Here is a 7242-nt window from a genome sequence, read left to right on the forward strand (position 1 = left end):
TATTTGTATTTTATAACACCCCGTTTTTTACATGCAGTGTTCTCTTTCATTTCCAGCCCACAAGTGTCCACTCGACATTCATCATCAAAAGGATAGCATGAGCATATGATGCTGACAAAAGGATCACAAAGTCACCATGACCGATTTAAGGGTGTTGATGTGCCAGAAAACAGCTAAATGCCTGTTCAACATATTGACCACGTGTAAGGCGGTTAACAGTGCTGAAAAAAAGGAGGATTACAGCAATTCACTGCATTCAATAAACAAAAATCTGTGTTAATGAAGAACAAATGTCACTCTGAATCAACACCTCTTATTAACTGAGCAAAACTATCATCACACATAGAGCAAATTAGCATTATCTAGCACATTTGACATTTTTGAACTAAGATCATCTTTAAATGAACCACATCAATGAGGATTTGGAATAGAATGCTAACCTACTGCTTTATACTGCACACTGCCTACTACTAAAAAAAATAGTATGTGAAACAGTATGCACTATGCAGCACTAAATGTGTAAAACAGTTGTTTGCCATGTTGTGAATTTTTTTTAACTGCCTATTTTGGGGCATCATTAAATAAGAGCCGATTTATGCTGTGCGGCCCCTTTAAATCTTGTGCTCTCTGCCCACGGAGCTCGCCCTCGCCTTAAACAGTGCATAAACAAAGTTTACACAGCTAATATAACCCTCAAAATGGATCTTTACAAAGTGTTTGTCATGCATGCGTCGATTATGTGAGTATTGTATACTGTTATATTGTTTACATTTGATTCTGAATGAATTTGAGGCTATGCTCCGTGGCTAACGGCTAATGCTACACTGTTGGAGAGATTTATAAAGAATGAAGTTGTGTTTATGAATTATACAGACTGCAAGTGTTTAAAAATGAAAATAGCGCCGGCTCTTGTCTCTGTGAATACAGTAAGAAATGATGGTAACTTTAACCACATTTAACAATACATTAGCAACATGCTAACAAAACATTTAGAAAGACAATTTACAAATATCACTAAAAATATCATGATATCATGAATCGTGTCAGTTATTATTGCTCCATTTGCCATTTTTTGCTATTTTTCTTGCTGGCTTACCTAGTCTGTTGATTCACCTTTGCAGATCCAGATGTTCTGCCCTTCTCTAATGCCTTTCATAATGTTGGGAACATGGGATGGCATATGCAAATATTGGGGCGTACACCCCGACTGTTACGTAACAGTCGGTGTTATGTTGAGATTCGTCTGTTCTTCGGAGGTCTTTTAAACAAATGAGTTTTATATAAGAAGGAGGAAACAATGGAGTTTGAGACTCACTGTATGTCATTTCCATGTACTGAACTCTTGTTATTCAACTATGCCGAGATAAATTCAATTTTTCATTAGAGGGCACCTTTAAGCCCTGTTTAAGGGGCTGTTTATATGACACCATTTTCAAACAAAAACAGAAAACTATGCGTTTTGGCTGTTCATTTACACGACAACTGCATTTTGAGGGCCTGAAATGCAAACTTTTGAAAATGGGTTTAGTTCAAGTTTTTGAAAATGATACCATTATAGATAACTCCATGTGAACTAAAAAAAACTAATTTGTCAAAACGGTGACTTCATGCGCATGCGTATTATTATTAAGTCTACAGCCGTGTAGTGTTTCCTTACAAAGTGACATTGCCAACTACTGGCCTGGCATGTATAATACAGCATTTTTAGATGTTTTCATGGATCCATGTGATTGGGGATTGTTTTGACAACGTTGCCATCTGTATGTGAAAAAAAACCTTTTCCATTTTTACTACATCGTTGTCTTGTAAACATCCTAAAATGCATTTACTTTCTTCAGTGTAATCAAATAATTGCTGGGTCAAAGCAACCAAATTTCAGAAACTTTCCTCTTTTTTTTGATTTTGATCCCACTTTTTTCTGAATAAAGACAAATATAAATAGTAATGAAAGCCAAAATATTAAATGTCATGGATGTGTATTTACTGAGTAATCCACTGTTTTGTAGAGAGGCGTCTACAAATTACAAATTACAGGGGGGTAAAATTGTTAAAATGTTAAATATGGTTCAATTCCAAAGGTATGGGGATCTCAATACAGCTCCAATTTTACCCATTTCAGTGGTCGAAAACCAATGTGAGTCACTTTGAATACAGCTGACACATATAGCATTTAAAGGGGAATGTCTGAAGAATAAATAATGTTGAAACTACAAATTTATTTTGTTTCCCTCTATCAAAACAACTGCATAGAACATACCCATCTGAGTGCCAAAAATACACTGAAATGGTCAAGTTGAGGCACATTAACTCGCTTCTTTCAAAACAACTTCTGAATAGGGCTGGGACAATACATCAGTTCTCAATTCGCGATACAGTGTCGATATTTTCCGAATGTATCACAAATCGATTCTGAGCTTAGTTTTTAACAGCAGATGGCTCTACGTGCTTTAGAAACAGCCGTACTCTGGCTTCTTTCAGTTCATTTACACACACCACTTAAACCTAAAATAATTATTAAAAAAGTTTGAAAAGGTTCAATTGAATCACAAGAATGTTCGTAGTACATTAATCTCGCATCATAAAAGCAATATTTAACCACTTAGCTACATGACTCGCACAATCGCTGTCCAGCACTCTTCTTCGTGAGCAGTGTGCGGTTAAAAACTAGCCTAGAGCGCCATCTAGACTAGGCTTAAAACTAAAGTCATCTATTTTTTTCTTCAAGACTGGTACTAACTTTGTAAGGTCAGTTACATAAAAAGGTAGCCTAATCAGCCTAATTTGAATCAGAAAAGTAAGACTGATTAGCCCTAACTAAGTGCTAGTTGGTCAAACTAGATCTTAAGTCACAGTCTTAACATAGAGGCTAAGTTTATGCAACCGGCCACTGCTGTTAAAAACTAAGCTCAGAATCGATTCGAGAGAGAATCGCGATACATTTGGAAAATATCAGAATGGATCCGGAATAATTGTATCGTGAATCGAGAACAGATGTATTGTCTTTAAAAGAAAAAAGTATCAGCTGTGTGCAAAGTGACTCACATTTGGCTTTTGATCAATTTACTAATGGAGCCACAATTAAATCCCAATATCTCTGGAAATGAACCATACTGGGCCTTAAAAATTAAGATACCAAAATAAAAGTGTGTTAGGAACCAGAATCTAAAAGGATATAAAGAGATCTTTACTACTTTTTGAGTTACAGGCATGCAAACGTTGGGCAAACAACACAAGAAGTGCTTTTTCCAGTTTTGAACGGTCACCATTTGACATACTAATATAACAAAGATTGCTAAAGTCAACAGATTTCATTAAAAGACAAACCAATCTCAGTGTAAAAATAAAATAATGATGCTGACATGTTTCTAAAGTCATTTTTACCCCCTTTAATCTGGCTCCAACTGGTAATTTTCACCCTCTCTACAAAACAGTGGATAACTCAGTACATATATATCAATGACATTTAATTATTTGGATTCATTTATGTATTTATTTCACCAGAAAAAAAAAGATAAACATCTGGGATCCTCTAATTGAGTTGGAATGACTTGTGGATGAAGCTTACAGCATACTGCACATTATGCACTGAATACTATACATTCATACTATTATTTCCAATAAAACTGTGGATAACCACATAAAAATAAAAGCACTATGCAATGCTAAATATTTCAAACAGTAGGGTCACAGTGATTTTGCCAAGCAAGACGTGTTTCTTCTGTTCCATGCAAAGGGCAGAAGATGAAGCGAGAAATGAGAGGTCACTGTCCACACTAAAAGCTCAAGATTGATTGTTCATTTAAGACTTAGACTGAACAAAGTGTGCATTAACAAGAGATGTAATTTCAACTCAGAGATAATGAACGCAAATCACATTAGACACCCATGCAGTCTCTCTTCTCTCATCCTCCACCAGATATCTGACTAATATGACAGTAAATAAGGACGTCCACTGCTGGCCATCTTAATTTGATTAGAAAAAAATCCTCATACACACATGAATGCTTACAAGCGCACACACACATACTCACTCCATTAATCCAGTGGTAATTTGCTTTCACTTGCTATCAGCCAGAACAAATCGTTCTGTCTCAGGAAAACATTTGCAAGAAGTGCAAGAGAAACATGAGGCTAATTGGGGGAGAACAGCATTAGAACGCAGCAGGACGCCTGTTACCGGACGCTGCGGATAAATCTGTCTGGATTACACCCGCATGGCTGGTTAACCGCTGACCGCCAGAGGATCAGGGTTTGAGTGGATTACAACTGGACACAGCGGCCCTCAAATCCGCTTCAGCACTACAATATCCTAAGATAAAAGTGTCTTTGATTGAGATTTGGGGGCAATCTGAGCCTGTGTGTATATATATATATATATATATATATATATATATATATATATATATATATATATATATATATATATATATATATATTCTAAATTAAGAAAATTAACTGGATGGGAAGAGCTGAGCTAAAGTCATTGCTCAATGAGGGATTGACTGCACTGAAAAAAAAATTATGGTAAAAAAAACTGCACTGTAAAAAAATTTACTGTAAAAAAACGGCAGCTGTGGTTGCCAAAACTTTACCGTAAAGCAGTAGCAACTTAAAAAAAAATCTGTTAAATTTACGGTAAAATAACGTATTTCATTAACTGATATGTTAATCTACCAACCTAATGAAGTACTAATATCTGTTTTGTATCTTTATAATACACTGACAGTCACCAAACACAGTGGTGATAAGAGTCAAAGTTCATCACAAGCAGCTTTTCCACAAGATGACAATACTAATATATAGAAGGTGCACACAGTGTCATTCACACACACACTAAACACCATCATGGTAACATGCATGAAATTTAAAAATGCCATAAAATTACATTAAATGTACCGTTAGATCTATTACAGTTATTCACCATATATAGTATGGAAACTTTCTGTAAACCAATTGACAGTTTTTCACCGCAGCATTTTTACAGTCTTTTACTGTTAAAAACACGGTAATTTTTTACAGTGTGACTTTTGTAACTTTATCAAACAGGATGTGAGACAAACCAACATATACTACAAACACCACCACTAATACTCACTAATGTTTGTGCTGTTGATTTCATGACATCCCTCCAAAATGATGTCACTTCCTGAGGGATGATGTCATTAAGGAAGTGGCTGTTATTCATGTTTCTGTTTTTTTTTTTTTTTTCTTCACAAAAACAGGAAGGAAATACATTTTTTTGGTTTTAAACATTTTGATTAAAGGGTTAATTCACCCAAAAATGACAATTCTGTCATTATTTACTCACCCTTATGTCGTTCCAAACCTGAAAGACCTTTGTTCATTTTTTAGAACACAAATGAAGATCTTTTTAATTAAATCTGAGAGCTTTCCATCTACACAAATTTTTGTTCAATATTTTATTCAGCATATAATGAGCACATGAAAATACTAAAGTATTGTAGAAGTGACCCTATTACACTGAGTACATGCCCTTTATTTATTTATTCTATTCTATAAATGCTGAACTCTGCAGAGTATGTAGCGTTTTTTTTTTTTTTTTTTTTTTTTTGACCGTTTCAGCACAATAAGCTGCATATTTATCAAAAATCTCTGTTTATGAGGAATATTTTGTCTCCATTTATTTGATTGATCTGCCCATCTGCCTTTAGAGTGTCTGCCAGTGCTGCAGTGGCCCTGTTGAATCTGTAACACATCAGCTGGCTGCGCTGCATCTGAAGGTGCTATTTGATTAGAGATTCTCTCTTTGCTGACACAGAGCTGTGAGACTGATGTCTGAGAAGATTGAACACTCATCATCTACTTACCTTACATTCATCAAAACACACAACTGACAACTGTCAGCTAGGCCTACTATATACATACACACACACACACACACATTATATATATATATATATATATACCGATCTGGCATAAATAACATTATGACCTCTGACAGGTGAATAATCACAGAGAAGCAGAAAAAATGGGCAAGTGTAAGGATTTGAGCGAGTTTGTCAAGGGTCAAATTGTGATGGCTAGATGACTGGGACAGAGCATAATCAAAACTGCAGCTCTTATGGGGTGTTCCCGGTCTGCAGTGGTCAGTATCTATCAACGGTGGTCCAAGGAAGGAACAGTGGTGAACCGGCAACAGGGTCATGGGTGGCCAAGGCTCACTGATGCACGTGGGGAGCGAAGGCTGGCCTGTGTGGTCTGATCCAACAGACGAGCTACTGGAGCTCAGATTGCCCAAGAAGTTAATGCTGGTTCTGATAGAAAGGTGTCAGAATACACAGTGTATCACAGTTTGTTGCGTATGGGGCTGCATAGTCGCAGACCAGTCAGGGTGCCCATGCTGACCCCTGTCCACCACCGAAAGCACCAACATTGGGCACGTGAGCTTCAGAACTGGACCACAGAGCAATTGAAGAAGGTGGACTGGTCTGATGAATCATGTTTTCTTTTACATCACGTGGATGGTCGGGTGCATCGCTTACCTGGAAAATACATGGCACCAGAATGCACTATGGGAAGAAGGCAAGCTGACGGAGGCAGTGTGATGCTTTGGGCAATGTTCTGCTATACACCCTTTCATGAAAATGGTATTCCCTGGTGGCTGTGGCCTCTTTCAGCAGGATAATGCACCCTACCACAAAGCAAAAATGGTTCAGGAATGGTTTGAGGAGCACAACGAGTTTGAGATGTTGAATTGGCCTCCAAATTCCCCAGATCTCAGTCCAATTGAGCATCTGTGGGATGTGCTGAACAAACAAGTCTGATCCATGGAGGCCCCACCTAACAAATTACAGGACTTAAAGGATCTGCTGCTAACATCTTGGTGCCAGATACCACAGCACACCTTCAGGGGTCTAGAGGAGTCCATGCCTCGACCGGTCAGGGCTGTTTTGGGAGCAAAAGGGGGACCAACACGATATTAGGAAGGTTTTCATGTTATGCCTGATCGGTGTATATACATTATATATATACATATGCTAAATAAACAACCCTGATGTGTTATAAAAATGAACATTTTCAATAAGAAAATGTATTTTAAAAAAATATTACTTTTACCATCATATTATATAAACATTAACATTGAATGGAATTGTTATATACAGTTGAAAGGGGACATACAGCCATTTAAAAATAGATTCTTTCATGCTATAGGTTCTTTTGTTAGGCAACATTCTTTGAACATATTCATGGAAAGTACACACTTTTATATGCCATCATATT

The sequence above is a fragment of the Chanodichthys erythropterus genome, chromosome 5 (assembly GCF_024489055.1).
Source record: "Chanodichthys erythropterus isolate Z2021 chromosome 5, ASM2448905v1, whole genome shotgun sequence".
In the NCBI taxonomy this organism is placed as follows: Eukaryota; Metazoa; Chordata; class Actinopteri; order Cypriniformes; family Xenocyprididae; genus Chanodichthys; species Chanodichthys erythropterus.